Below are 14,907 nucleotides of genomic sequence, written 5' to 3'. Positions count from 1 at the left end.
AACGTCTGGAGTCTGCTCCTTCCCTGGCCGAAGATCTACAAGTCTCGTTTGCGGTTCCTGTCAGTTTTATTGGCTGCCGTTTTTGTTTGTGTTTTGAGGTGTGGATTTGTAACAGTGCTGATGACGAACCCTTGAAAGATCTGTCAAGATCAAGGAACTGGGAGGATTTTTTTAATTTTTTTTTTTTCCCTTGGTGGGACCTTGCTGTCAGGGTTGGATGTCTTGTTGGGTCTGGCTTACTCATGAGTAACTGTGCTGGTTGGGTGGAGGTTCGCTCTCTCTTCTGCAGGAGCCCGGACTGGGTGATAGCCTGTGACGGTGATGGGAACAAGTGATAGCGCTTGGCTGCTTCCCTGCTGGGGAGGTTGGGATGCTGGCACGGAGAGGCCGTTTCACACCACGCGGACGTGTCTGGGACGATGTGCCAAGCGAGCGAAGAAGGTGGAGGGTGTGTCTGAGGAGAAGCCTGGGAGGGGTGGAGGGTGTAGGATGGGGTGCTGGCACATCTGGAGGTGGGACAGAGAAACTTGCAGAAGGATTTGTGGGTTAGGCCTGGTTTGAGCTTGGGTGTGTGCTGTATCTGCAGAAATCTGCATGTCCTCCCTTCTGCCCTCTTATCTTCTGACTTGGTGGGGGAGGCCTCCCGACAGTGCTGCTTCCCGGAGGAGATCCTTGCAAAACCCCGTGGCTTTTCCCTCTGTCCACGTGGCTTCCACGTTCATCTCCTCACAGCAGCTCTCGCACATTCCTGACCCTGGGAATGAGAGATGAGACTTTGCCAGAGCTTACCTGCTTACCGACCAGCCTGCCACCAACAGCCCAGTTCAGAAGAGAGGTTCCCAGTTACCTGCTGCTGGTTGTTTTTCTGGTGTACTTAGCGTGAGTGTACAGATCTCCCAGTTGGAGAGAGAGGGATACCCCAAATAAAGCTCTTGCAGCAGGCTCTGGGATGAGCAAAGCTGACGAGTGGCATCTCGTTACAAAACCTGGTGGTTTTATTTTGTCAGAATATCTAAATTAATGGCAGAAAGGCTATGACTTACGTGACTTTGAGGCGAGGGTTTGGTCACGGGTGAATAGTTTCCAGCAGATTTGTGTTTTAGGGAGCCATCTGACACGTTGTCTTCAAGAGTTTCCGTAGAAGAGCGCGCTGAAATTGCCGTGGCTGGAAGGTGGCTGATGTGGGAAGCGGGAGACTGGGGTGAGAGCAGCGAGTGGCACCGTCCGGTCACGAGCAAGGGACGGCGGTGTCCTAGTGAGAGGCAGCGTCTGCGGCTCCTCCATGCCTAGAAACTCTTATCTCACTGAATAAGAAAGGGAGTCAGGAACTTTATGGCAGGGAATAGAAATCCCAACCCAGAGGTCTGGCTGGGAGCTGTGTCTTCCATGCAGACAACAAGAGCCCTGTGAGGCTATGTTTAGTCTCTTAGTCTAAGAGACAAAAAAAGGAATTGGATTTGGGGCTGGGGTCGGTGGATTTAAGCCTGGAGCGGGGCAGGGGGGTTGCAGGAAGGGTTTGTGCAGCTCGGGGCTGTCTGCCGCTGGATGCACCCGCTCCTGGGTCAGGCTTCGGCTTGGCAGGGCTTTGCTGAAAGCGGAGGCCAAACAGCTGGGAGAGGAGATGGAGCTGGCAGAAATCAGGCCTGCAGGAGCTGATTTATCTGGGAAGATTAAAATACTTTTATCTAGCTGAAATCATGGCCTTCATCTAGGCTGTGCAAGGCCGGGGCTGTGCTTGCTCGCTGTTAGCTCCAGATCCCGGCCGCTCACTGCAGGAGAGTCTCCTGCTGCACCTCTGCCAAAGCAGGAATTTACCCAGGCGTTGCTCCGTGTCTGCAGCCGGGACGGGGATCGGTAAAAAGCAGCCACAGCACCTCCAGAGCCAGACCCTCCTTCCCTTTTGGGTGCTCGCTGACCCACACGTGCAGGCTGGCTGCTCCCTCAGCCTGGCCCTGGGCTCCCAGCTTGCCTTTTTTTTTTTTTCCAGCAGCAGCCACATGCCCTTTCCGCAGCCCACACAGTTTTTCTTGGGTTGCGGGAGCCCTGGCAGCAGGATATCGGAGCAGATTTCCCTGCCAGGGCTCTGAGGGTGGATAGACCAGCTTTTCTCCTTCCCTTATCACCTCAAGCTTCGGGAGCGGGGAAGCCGCTGCTGAGCTGTGGAAGAGCTTTTTGTGTTTGGCAGCAAAAGGAGAACGTCAAGGCTTGCGATGGCTGCAGACGGACCACCTAAGAGAGCATGGGAGGTTGGCAGCAAACATGGCTGAGCAAAGAAATGGCAAACTGATGTTGAAACTCCTGGAAAAGGGAGAGTTGTTGCTGTAGAGAGTGGGAGAAATAATATGGAAGCATGGGGATGGCTTGCCACTAGATGGAGCGAATGGTCTTATGGGGATTTATCTTCAGCCTCTGGCAAGTTCAGCCCAGGACCTTCGCTGGGGGAGTGGGTCCTTTCTCCCTCGAACTCCTGGGTTTGACTTTGGGGAGCCAAGTTTTGCTGACCGTCAGCATCTCCCCCAGCACTGCTGAGGTGTGCTGGTGTGGTGGTCCAGGCTGTCACCACCCCTTGGATGCAGAGCAGAAGAGTCACCTCCAGCTACTGCGGGCACGGAAATTGAATCTTTAAGCTCTCAAAGCCTGTGTCCTTCAGCAGAAGCAGAGTTTGGGACTCTTCAGGAGGAGAGTTTCCATGGGCGAGTGTGGCAAACGCAAGAGTCGTGCGGCAAAGGGAAATCTTCTCCAGCCTTGGTGGGGGGAGCAGGAGAGCTGGGGCTTTTGGCAGGGGCAGAGGCCTTTTGGGAAGCCACCAGGGCAAGAGCTGGAGACGTTGCCCTCAGGATGCTGCGGAGGCACCGCAGGACCTTGCAGAGGTGCTGCGGTGCTGGCTCTGCCAGCCCCACAGCCATCCCTGGAGAGCCGGTGACAGGGGACCCTCGTGTCCCCTCCTGTTCGCCCACCTCTCACTGTCGGCCGAGGAGGCTGCAGACCCCGTCAGGAATGATGTGGTGCTGCAAGAGGAGATCGACGTAGGAAAACCTTGGGCCGTCCCTCTCCAGTGCCGAGCGGGAGCGCGAGGAACCCCTGCAGCAGCAGCAGCAGCTCCCCGGTGACGCAAGCGCCGGCGCAGCGGCCCCGTCGCGGTGAGGTGCTGCGCTCTTCCCACCGCCCGCGCACCAGGGGAGGGGTGAGCTACAGCAACAAAAATGCGCCCTTCCACTTGGGTGACTGCTCCCAGTTAGAGATGAAAACATTTGTTCCTGAAATTGGAGTCATTCCTGGGATTGCAACACCCAGGCTGTGTTTCCAATTAATCTGCTGAAGTCGTCATGCATTTCCAAGTGCATTGGCTCAGCAGAGAGAAATCTGGCGTCGCCTTCGCGCTGAAGTGCCAGCTGAGATGTGCGCGGTATTAAATGAGGAGAGAAGGGCCCCGCAGGCTTTGCCCACCAGCGCCTGGCACGGGACGGCGAAGGGGCACCGGGCAGCTCCGGTACGGTGGGGGGGATGTGGCAGAGGGCAGAGCAGCCTCCTCCTGGGAATGAAAACGCTTGAAATAGTTGCTGAATTACTGTCGGGTTTTTCCTGACTGGTTTCCTTCTGTTTCTGGGTGTGTGTTTTGTTTTGGGGAGAAGGGGAGGGGGGTGAAGTGAGTTATGCTTGGTCTATTCGCTGCGTCTGCAGGAGCGTATTTACAGCCTCGCTGCCTTAGCGGTGACGAGTGGTAGATGTTTGCTGGGCACTGGGGATGCTGGTGTGACCTCTCAACCCCAGCCTCCTGGGCCCTCCTGCATGGTGCTGCTGCCCCCAGCGAGGCAGGCGAAGGCTGGAAGCTGGAGGCTGTTTGGTTTTGGGAGTTGAGTGATCCCTTAAGCGATGCCCACGGTGCTGCGCCCGGGGCAGCCTCCGGGTGCCTCAGGGTGAGGGGCGAGCGCTGCGCCATTGGCTCCCGCCTGCTGAGACTGGAGCTTGGTGTCGGATGGTGGGTCCTGGTGGTGCGTCTCCGTTTAGGCACCTCTCCGGGGAGCTGCTGGAAGGACAGACATCCCCTTGCCCATGGTTTTTTCTCTCCTAGGGCTACTTTTGCAGAAGCCAGCGTTCCCGCCTGGAGCTGGAAGTGACCTGACACATTCCTCTCATCTCCCGTGTGATTTTCTGAGAAATGAAATTGGATCTGGAGCCCGGTCCCAGCTGGGTGGGAGCGGTCCAGTGCGTTCGCACAAACACTCATGGAAAGGCCGAGCTTGCGTAGAAATCTTCCCTTTCCAAGAATGAGGTTCAAGCTGAGGCCCCCCTCCCTCTGGCATCAGCTGGGGTGATGGGCAGGAGCGGGGAAGGGGGGACGGGGAAGCTCAGCAGGTCTCCTGCCACCAAGGTCACAGGTGGCTTTTCCCTTTAGGGGGAAGCACGCACACTGCTTTTGCAAAAGGAGCGTGCAAACTGCTTTTACCCGTTGGGAACTAGAGCAGGGATGGGGTGTCCAGCTGCCTCCAGCTCCCCGCTCTGCGGAGCCCCTCTCCCCGGGGCCGTCGGGACGGCGTCACCCGCTTTCCTGCAGCAGCGCTTCGTTTAGAGCTGGAAAGTGTTAAGTGAGGATGGTGACAAGACCGCTCCCAAATTGGATCACGCTTGCTTTCCCATCTGCGAGGGCAGCACCGGGGCAGTATGTTCTTCGGTGGGAGTGTCGTGCAAGCCTGTGCACCCTCCTCGGAGGCCAGCGCAGGCAGGCGGCCTGCGGCAGATGCAGAAAAGCCTGCAAAAAAACCCAGGGAAGCGAGGAGAGGAGGGGGAAGGCAAGTTTACCACTGGTGTTTAATGCCGCGGCGCGTCAGTTTAACGAATGCTCTTAAGGATGTTGTGCTAACTTCCCAAGTTACTGCCTCCAGAAATAGAGCTTTCCTGTGTGTCTCTCGTAGAGTAAGTCTCTGTTGCATAGATTTTAGCAGTGAGGATGTAATCTTTCTATATTTGCTTGCAGGACAATAATACTGATGCTTTCTATTTTTAACCCATCAGCAGGGCAAAAATGCACTTGGGAATCTTCAGGGAGCAGAGCAGCTCTGCTCGTAGCGCTGCCTGCCTGGCCAGGCTTCGGGAGCGACGCCAGCAGCTCCGCCAGCAGCACGGGCTTTGAGAGGGCCCAGCCCCGCTTTTCGGCAGGTAAAGGGAGGCCGGTCTGCACAGGGCTGGTCTGCTGGCTCCGATGGGCTCAGCGGAGCCCGTGCTCTGGGCTCGCAGGGCTGGGCGGTGGCGAGGAGGAGCAGGGGGGTGCGTGGCGTCGGCCGTCCTTCTCTTCCTCCTGTTTCTGTCCCTGCTGCGGCCCTTCGCGGCTGCGGAGGTGGTGGGGAGCGCCGGAGGGTTTGTGGCTCTGGCTGTGTTGCTGACTCTGTGATGCTCGTTTGGGTGGTGCCAGTCCTGAAATCCCAGCTTGGGTCCTAAAAGCATCTCGAGCCTTTTTTTGGTTTATATATATATATATATATACACACACACATTTGTGTTTTTTAAGAAAAACACTTTCTGTCACCACCTTGATCGTGAAAAAGGGCTGCAAGCAATAACCTGCAAAGCCCTCCCGAACAGGACATAACAAAACTGGCACCAGCTTGAGTCACGGTCCCAAGTTTGGGGACTGGTTCATAATTTTGAGTAGTTCTGCCCTGGCCAGGTCCTTCTGCCGCCCTCATCTGCTCGAGCTGCCGTCAGCAGCCGTCCTCTGGCAGGACGGGCTTGCGTTGGTCCTTGCAGGGTTTTCCAGCTGCTGACGTGCATGCTGGAGGAGCCTGAACACGTGCACCTCCCATTTGGAGGAGAAAATAGGAATTTAGGGTGGAACTTGCTCCCTGGAGGCTTTGTTTTGCCCTCCGGGCTGGGTCCAGAGAAAGTGTCTTCTGCTGTCTTGTTGTTTTGTTGGGTTTTTTTCCCTGCAGTGGAAAATCCCACTGGCCTCAGGAGTGGATTTTATCACGGTGTTTGCGCCTGTTGCAAAGACTTTGGTTTCCAGCCCCTCTGCGGGACTGTGCACAGCCATCACCGTGCTGCCACGGCAGCTGGTGGCTGCCAGTGGAGTTTGGGTTAAATCCGAGCCCTGGTCCTTGTGCCTGGGGGTCCCGGGTGAAGGTGGCACCTGTGCCTGCGGCCGCCCCTCCCAGCCAGGGCACAGGTTTTTGCATTTCAGGGCTGTTCCTTTGGGGGCAAAGAGGCAATCTCGGTTTTGCCATCCCGGGCGTGCAGCTGCGCGGGGCTCGGCCCTGGCTGGGACAATGGCCGGAAGCCGGGAGCCGCGCGCAGCTCCTTGCCGCTGGCCAGGCCCCGCATCCTCGCCGAGCCGAGGCTGCCTCCGCCGCCGCTCCTCCCTTGCTATTTCCATCGCATTGTCCGGAGGAGAGGAAGGATGTTTCCAGCCTTCTTCCTTTTTGCCTCAAAGGGATGTGGGGTGGGCGGGGAGGGGAGGGGAGAGGATTTTTCTCGCTGGCGGTTGTGCAATAGGCACAATTACTGCTATTCGAAGCACTGTCCCGCTCCGCCCAGGTCAGGGGGGTGATGCGTCTTGGCCTGAGCCATCCCCGAGGTCTCCCCTCCTCTGCACACTCTTGGCAGGGGAGATGCGTCTCGTCCCGTGTCCCCGCTGGCAGACACCAGGCTCGGGCGCAAGGCGGGGGCTCGGCGCTCCGTCAGATGAGATGCTTCTGCAACGTGGCTTTTAGCGGACGCGCAGACGTGGCCAGAGCCGTGGTGCTCAGCGATGCCGGGGGAGATGCTGCTGCCTCCACATCCCTTATTCCCAGCGGTGGGGTGAGGCTGTCGTGAGGTTCTTAGCGCTCGACGTAAGATATTTTGGGAAGGCGAGGTGGGATTCTAATATTATAATCGCCGTGCGTGTCGTGGTGGGGATGGGTGCGTGGAGGTGGGGGGGGCTGCAGGGCGTGGGAGGATTGTCCCCGGCCCCTCGGCGGGGATGGTTTCAGGTGCCTCTGAACACGTTAGAAGTGTGCGGTGGGGAAAGGGAATAGGGAAGGTCACCCCTTGCATTATGATGGAGAAATATGGCCATGAAAAGGGATTCTGGCTTTTTTGGGGATGTTTTTAGTTCTTCATCTTGTGGGCAGGGCTCTCATGATGACAAAGAAACGCTGCAAAGTCTTTCCTGCGTTTTTGCACAGCTCCAGCGGTCGTGGCTGTGCAAAGTCGAGGCTCCTTGCTGCGCCGCAGGAGGCCGGGCTCCCACGTGCCAGGAAGTGAAAGCACGATTAATTAAGATGGGAAATGATCTTCATTTACTCTGCCTAAATCCCTTTAGCACCAGTAAACCCCAAACATTTGCAGCAAAGATCTTGGTCAGCGCGCGGCCACACCTCTCCCGTTGTTCAGAGGTGGAGAAATCGCCCATGACACATCTCTGAGGGTTTGACTGTATGGGAGAGTTTTACCAGTTTTACTGGGGTGATTGTCACTTCCTGGTAGCAGCCAAACTGGGAAAAACCCCTCTCTTACTGAACTGGATCACCCTGGCACAGCCAGAAGAGTCCAAATTCAGATCTCGTGTGTGCTGGCGTCGAGTCTGTCCTGGGGCAGCCCCAGCCCTTCGCAGCACTGCTGTTTTTTCCATAGGGGAGCAGAAAGCTTTAAGGATCCCTTTTGGCTTTTTTGCTTTGCTTGTCCCAAAGTGGATCAGGACACAGCGTGGCTGTTCCGTCGAACATCTGCTGCGCGTGGTACCCATCACGTGCCGCTCTCAGGGACACCCTCCATACCGCGCTTTGGAGCCGCTGAACGTTTCTGACAAAGCCCAGGGTCAGGGCCAGCCCGCGTAACCTGCCAGGAATACCGGGAGCTCCCGGATTTCGCTGCTGACAGGAGGTGTCCTGCAGTGCCAGGGCTATGGAGCAATTCCTTGGCGGCGGTCGGAGCCAGCTCTTTGCATTAGCGAAAAATGGGAATGATCTGCAGGCTTGTGAAAGTCCCCGGGGGGTCGAGGTAACGACCTCGCCTGCGTGTCCTCGGCAGTTTAAACCTTCCTGATGCTTTGGCCACGCGTGTCCTGTGGCGTGTGTTGGTGTTGGCCGCCCCGGGGGGGGGGGTAGGCAAGGGAGGAGAGGTTGTGTGGAAGCAGGAGGAGATGTGGAGTTCAGTTGTCTCCCTCTTCCTCCGTGGTTTTGCGGTTGTAGAGAGGCTGTGAGGGCAGAGAACAGCAATTCTGCTGGAAACCAGCTTAGAAATGATGCTGGAGGGGCTGATGCGATAAAGTATCACTTTAGTCTGGGGCAGAAGTTGTTCCCTGTATTTTTAAAATATGAGCAAGCTGGGGTATAAGCTTCGTTATGGTCTATCCTATTGCATGTTCCCGTTTGTGAAGCAGAGAGGGTCTTGTGTTCATCTCTGGCAGCTGCCGCAGCAAAGGGAGCTGGAGTGGGCAGGCGCAGGGGCAGGACTGGCATCGTGGACCGGCCTCTCTGCTCCACCGTGGCTTTTGCTTCCCCGACACAGACTCAGCGTTTCCACCTGCTGCTGCGTGGGGCCTGGGTGCCAGCCACCTGCCCGAGCCCACGCAAAGCCGCCCTGTTTATTTTGTCTAAAAGCAATATCCCCCAAAGGGGCGGTGGGGGGGAGGAATACCCACTCTGGCTTAATTGCATTTAATGAGTCTGATGGGGCTGGCTGCCAGCAAGCCGAGGGCTTTGCCAAGGTTCGTACTTGCCCGTGAGAACGGCGAGGGTGTGGTGCGCGGCCGCGCCTGGCTTTGCAACCGCTGCGAGGAAAGATCTGAGAGCTCCCGCCACCCTCCACCGCCGTCCTTGTGCCGCTCGCCCGCTGCCGTCGGCCCAGCCCGCCTCGCAGGGCTGAGCTTTACGGGCGTGTTGGCCCCTAAGGACTCGGAGGAACATGATATCGTCGATAGGTGAGTGTGCCAAGCGGGTGGGAAATATCCCTCACAGACATTACAGGGGCCTTAGCAAGCTGGGGTTGTTAGATGCACCATGAGCATCCCTTCGTCTGGAGCTGGGTCCAGCTCCGCTCCGCAGCATGCACCCAGCCCGTTCGGTTGATTGTCAGGTGGATTTTAGGGTCCTGGACAGGGATGTGATTTTGCTGAGCTGACACCAGGCCCGATCTTAAGAGATGCCGAGGGCTCGAATCCCAACCCATGCGCGGATTCCTCGGTGTCTGAGGTTAACGCTGCTGTGCTGGGCTCGCCGGGGGTTGGTTTGTTTATTTATTTTCCTTTTTTCCCCCATGCTTGAGCGGCTCAGCGGCAGGATTAACCCTGCTTTCTGGGTTAAACACCCTGGGCAGTGTTGCTACATGAGCGCGGAGCACACACACCCCACCGCACCCTCCGTCCCCGCCAGGCGCTTTGGCTGCCTCGGGGCACCCGCGTTCTGCAGCCTCAGCTGGGAGCCGGCCCGCGTCCTCCTCCGAGGTTTCTCCCTCCCGACTGCTCTTCGCTCCTGCTTTTCCCTGCTCCGGCTACATGTAGGACACCGGGTCCTCCTTTTGCATTTCTTTCCCCCCCAGCTTTTGTGGAAACCCAGAAATCCTGCCTGATGACTTGGCCCTGCTGTTTCTTGTTGCTTTTCCAGCCCCAGTGGCATTCTCCGGCTTCAGCGTCGTGGATCTCTTCCCACCATCTCCCCCAGCTGCTCGCGTGCACCAGTGCTCACCCGGATTTACCCTGCAGGGCGGCTGTCCCTGGTGCCCCCATGGTGTGGCAGAAGGGCTTGTTGGCTCCAGGCACGTTTCAGCCTCCTCTGCATTAAGGATTTGACTCCTGCACCTTGCCCAGCTGCACAGATACCAACTTTGAGCCAAAGGCTGCGCTTGCTTAGCTTCTTCCTGAGCACCCAGGTAGGGGAGGCAGGGCCAGACAGCCCCACAGCGAAGGGTACCAGAAGTGTATTTGTGCAGGAAACCAAAAATGTTGCGGCTTCCTTCCTCTGGCATAAATAGTTCTTGCCCTAAAACCCGTCTCTGCTCTGTGTGCTGGTGATCTCCAGCGCTGGCCGGAGGGGATGTGGAGACGGGGCGGGCAGTGGTCAGGGGCCACCATGTGCTGTCCCCTGGGCTCGCAGGGCAGAGCTGGGGCTCCCCGGCTTTGAACGTCCCCTTGCTCAAACACCTGATGGTCAGCACTGGAGCACGGCCTGGGGTGAACTCTTGACTGCCCTCGCTGGTGGTGGTTGAGCAGTTCATAGATCCATGTGGAAATTTAATTTGTGCCTCTTTCCCTGGGATGTGTCTTATCCCCACAGAGCTGGGGCTGCTGGTGTTTCTCCCAGCTCCTTGGTCTCCTGCTCTCTGCATTGTATTGGGCCTGAGGTTTTTTGGTGGATTTTTTTTTTCTTTTCATGACCGAATCTGCCTTGCAGCCCAGCCTTGGACCTCGGCCAGCGTTTGCCAAAGGGATTTCCTTCTCTGCAGCACGCAGAGAGGCTCCAATTAATGGGCAGGTCCCCTTGAGTAGTCACTTGCTGAAAGTGGGTATTGTGGGAGTCCAGGCTTTTTTGTCTCAGCACTTCCAGATCAAGCAAGACACTGCTTCAGAGCCCTGAGCTCTTCCCCGGGGGCTTATGAGTCAAGCTGGGCTCTTGCTGTGTTGCACGCAGCAATTAAAAAAAATAAATACGTAGGCTGAGCTGTAACACTGGTGACAGCAGCCCCCGTGCAGGGGTGACCCTTCGCAGGCGGCGCGAGGCGAAGTGGCGTGTAGGTCTGAGCCGAGTGGATGGAGACGTTGCTCCGTGCTGTGGCGGGATGCTCCGAGGAGCAGCTTCGTGTGTTTGGGGGGTGACAGCAGCGGGGACCCCTCTGCAGCGGCCCCTGGGGCCGAGGTGCTGACGAGCCCATCGGTGTGCTGTCCAAACCGGTTGGGAACGCTCTCCTCCGCTTATGCAAACGGCTGGTAATTGAGGAGAGGTTCGTATAATCGTTTGATCTCTCCTCTGCTTCCCTTGGCACGGAGGCCGCATCCTCTCGTGCTGATGTAATCAAACCCGGCGCGGGAAGACGAGGCGTCCTGCGCCGAGAGGGTGCTCGCTCGCTTCCCGGGAGCGCTTGGCCGTGTCCGCGGGGCTGCTGCAGGGCTCTGCCTCTTGGCATCTACCTTGGAGAACAAAGACCCCGGAGGAGCTTCTCTTGCCAGGACCGATGCCAAAGCCGCTCTCCAAAGATCTGTGTTGGCTGCAGGCAGGGAGATGATGCTGAGGCTCTAGACTGGACTGTTGCCTCCTGCCAGAAGCCTGTTGAGGGAGAAGATGGGGCTGTTAGAAGACACGGGGCTGTTCCAGTTCAGGCAGAGCGGGGGTACTCGCTTCCCTGGAGATGCTGCCTGTCATCCGCGTTCGTCTCTGCCCACGGGCCTTGGCAGCGTTTAAGGTTTCAGGAGCGCAGCGCAAAGCCCTCGCCCCTTCTCGGGCTGCTCTGTAGCTGCGTCCCCGAGGCGTGGAGGTGGGCGGTGAAGGTGCGTAGCAGCCCGACGGGCCACGGTTGCGGGGCCGGTGGAGCTCAGCGTCGGCTGGCTGCAGAGAAAGGCTGCGGGGGAGGCCCAGGAGGAAGGGCACTGCCTCTCCGTCGCGTGACTCGGGAGGGCACGACGTGCGGGGCTGCGCCGACCCGCCGCTGGCAGCTCTCGAGCAGGGAGTAGCCAGCAGACCCCGGCCAGGCTGTGCGACCAGGTGAGGGAGGTTGGAGGGGAGAGAATCCAAGGGGGTGGCCTGCATTGAGGGGGATGTTTCCCTTCTGGGAGGGGAGGACTTTTCCTGAATCACGGGATTTTCCCTGAGCAGAAGCTGCCTACGCTGTTTGGGGAGCACAAGGTGCCACCAGGCAACCTTGGCTTTCCTTCAACAGAGCCCTTTGGTCGTGAACTTCCCTCTGTTTCAGAGGAAATGGTGGTTGTTGCGAGGTTTCCTGGGGATACCTCGCACTCCTCCGCACAGCATCCTCCCCCAGGGCCCTGGTGCTGCTGTTTGGGATGGGGTTTACGACCGGCGCGGGCGGGAGGATACAACTGCTGGCAGGAAATGACTGCCAGAGGTTTCCAGCCCTGCCAGAGCCGTGGCGGGGCCGGGGCCCACTTGCTGTCCCTCCGGTCCCATGTCCTGGCTGCAGTTGCAGGAGATGAGCTCTTCGGTCCAACCTTGCCCCTCACGCTGCCCACGCTCAAACCGTGTGGCGCGATGGCCTGATCCTCCTGCAAGAAACTGGTAAAAATCCTATTTATTTCCTTACTTGCTTTAGGGGGACACAAACACATATATGGTGATGGTGCCATATATCAGGGCACGATGGAGGAAGAGCTGGCTGGGACGGGGATGCCCTAAGCAGCTCTCTGTGAAACCGCAGCCGCTGTTGCCTGCCTGTGGCATGATTCAATCCTGCCTGTGCCCAGCTCTTTCTGTGGCTGAGTACCTGTGCATTCCTGTGACCAAACGATCTCAAATTTAGACTCGAAACCTATCGCTGGGTTTTGCCGTGCAGGTTTTGCCTCTGCACATTCGTGGTTGGGTGCTTTGAAGGCTTTAAAAGCTCATTCCTGGGAGAGGGGCAGCATCCAGGGAGCTCAACCCCTGGCAGGTTTGAAAGTTGCTCCAGCTCATCCGGGAGCTGTACGGGAACATGAAAGAGGTTGGTTGGTGGTTTAAGTACCTCCTGCGGTGAAGTTTGGGTCCGGCATTAAGGTTCGGGGCTTTGGGGTAATTTATCATGAGGCAGGGTTACCTTGGGATCCTCTTGGCCAGCTTTGCCCTGCAGGCAAAACGCTTTCAGGGCCAATCTGAACGTGCAGATTTGAGAGCGTGTGGAAAACCTGCCTTGAAATGCACCTAAACATGCCTGTGTGGGTCTGCTCCCCCCACCAACCGCATCGGTGGGGCCGCCCAGGGCCCGCACGCAGACCTGGGCCAGCGAGGAGGGGGCTCGCTGCTCAGGGAGGGCACAGGCCCCCCGACTTCCACTGCGGGTGCAGCTGAACCACTGCCATGAATTTAGTCCCAAAGGGTTCACTCTGCCTCTTCTTTGGCAGTAGAGTCCTGGCTTCTGCTCTGTCTAGATGCTGTGGGAACGTGTAGCGTGGTCCCATGTCTCTGACGAGCCTGGATGGGAACACCGACGTTGGGGTGTGGGTGGAAACACAGAACATTAAAAATAGGAGCAGATCCAGGTACGAAGCTTTTTGCTCCGGGTCCCTGTAGCGCAGGCTGGCCTCAGCGCACCGTGAGATATTTGGGTCCCGGAGTCATGAGTTTCAAAATGTAACTACGCACATTTGTGGGGAGAAAATTCCAGGGAGGGCTATTAAATGTCTGACTCAAAGGTCACGAGCCACAAATAACCAGGGAGAGTAATCAGGGGAAGTATCTCGCCCTGATCCACTTCCCGAGGCCTGATGTGGATCTCGTTTACAGGCTCAAACAGAGTATTTTCTGATTTATGTGCTTGAAATACCTAAATAATGTGCTTCGCTCACAGGTGTATGTGTGTAGTCTGGGTGGTTTCAGGTGTGTTGCTTTTAATCCTGGTTCATGACTTTGGTTGTGGAAAGGGGTTTGTGATGCACGTGCGACTTTGCCAAACTTTAATCATCGTCTGTCTCAAATTTTTTCTGGAAACTTTCTGCAGAAGAAAGTTTGCAAGAATCAAAGTAAAAAAAAAAATATGGTTTTACCCTTGTGGAAAAACTCTTGGGGGCTTTTCACAGGGAAGCATCAGCCTCTTCTTGTTTTGGAGCAGGAATTTGATGTCTGGTAGGGAGGAGAGGGATCCACCCACATCTGGCCAATTCATAAAGCCCTTGAAACTCCCAGTGAACATGCTCCATAAAGAGTTATCAGAATTTGGCAACCGACCGCTCCAAACATTACATCTTCCCTGAGCATCATCTGTTCTCGTATGGCTCATGCGGGACGCTGCGGACGGCCTCTCCGCCCGGGGACAGCTGCGGCGGCGCAGGGCTTTCCCCGGAGCTGCCGTCCCCGGAGCTGCCGTCCCTGGTGCTGCGCTGCGGCTCCCCTGCGCTCCCCCGGCAGCCGCCCGGCGAGGCGAGGAAGGAGGAAAATGCCCCAAACGCTCAGATTTTGCGGGGTCCTGCGAGGAAACCCCCCGGGAACGCGCAAGCAGATGGAGGTAGGGGGAGCGGGGGGGCGCGTGGAGCACCGGCTCAGGGTTCCCACTGTCCCCCTGAGAGCTGTGAGACCCGACGGCAGTGCCTGTGTCCCTGCTCCTGGTGTAGCAGGGCAGAAATACCGGGGTGATGCTGGTTTTGTAACTTTTTGCTTGTCTTTGAGGGGAGCAGAGTGTTTGGCCCCATAATTAAAACCAGCATCTCGGTGCATACACCCCAGGGGCCAGGGCGAGGTTACGCGAGGTACCCCGACTCCGGGATTTCCTATTTCTCGAGTTCTGGCTTTGTGATCTTAATGTTGTTTCAACATAGTCCTTTTCGTGTGGTTTCTTATTTAAGTGTTTTTAATTTGAACAAATTCCCTCCAGCTAATTTTTGTTACTTGTGCGTGGCTCTGGAGAAGACCTTTTCCTTTTATTAAAGAGGAGTGTTTTTAATCACATGCATTCTTCAACCCGGCTGAACTCTGAACCTTTTGCAGCTAATCAACATAAGATGGGAAAGGGTTTTTAAAAAAAAAAAAAAAGCCCAAACTGCCTTTAACTGCTGCTCAGCCTCAGACAAAGCTCTGCGCCGTGTGCGATCGCCTCGCTGGCACACGGCGGGGCTGTGCCGTGCCGCAGAGCCCGGCAGGCTGCCCTCATGGCAGGCAGGGCTGAAGGCAGGGCTGCGCGGAAAGGCGTAGCTCGGATGCGACTGGTTTGCTCCTTAAGAATCTGCCTGCCCTGGTTTGTTTGCTTCTTGCTTTATTTCCCTCTTATATAAGTGCAGCTCTTTGCTGACGGCTGATC

General features: G+C 57.0%; 1 protein-coding gene across 8 annotated transcripts in view; it reads left to right on the top strand.

The window, feature by feature from the left end:
• HDAC7 (histone deacetylase 7) overlaps positions 1-14,907 on the top strand; it is an 89,314-nt gene that overhangs the window by 51,942 nt on the left and 22,465 nt on the right. The window contains exon 1 of one of the 8 annotated variants that reach the window (XM_074853898.1): positions 5,142-5,157. The exons of 6 other annotated variants lie outside the window; for them this stretch is intronic. The gene's annotated coding sequence lies outside the window, so the exon portion shown is untranslated. Of the gene's footprint in view, positions 1-5,141; positions 5,158-13,801; positions 14,119-14,907 lie in introns of those variants that run through there. One more of the 8 variants, XM_074853897.1, reaches the window with a different exon arrangement.

Source organism: Strix uralensis, chromosome 33 (assembly GCF_047716275.1).
Source record: "Strix uralensis isolate ZFMK-TIS-50842 chromosome 33, bStrUra1, whole genome shotgun sequence".
In the NCBI taxonomy this organism is placed as follows: Eukaryota; Metazoa; Chordata; class Aves; order Strigiformes; family Strigidae; genus Strix; species Strix uralensis.
The sequence above is the reverse complement of the archived record's forward strand: the minus strand, read 5'-3'. Positions and strand labels throughout refer to the sequence as shown.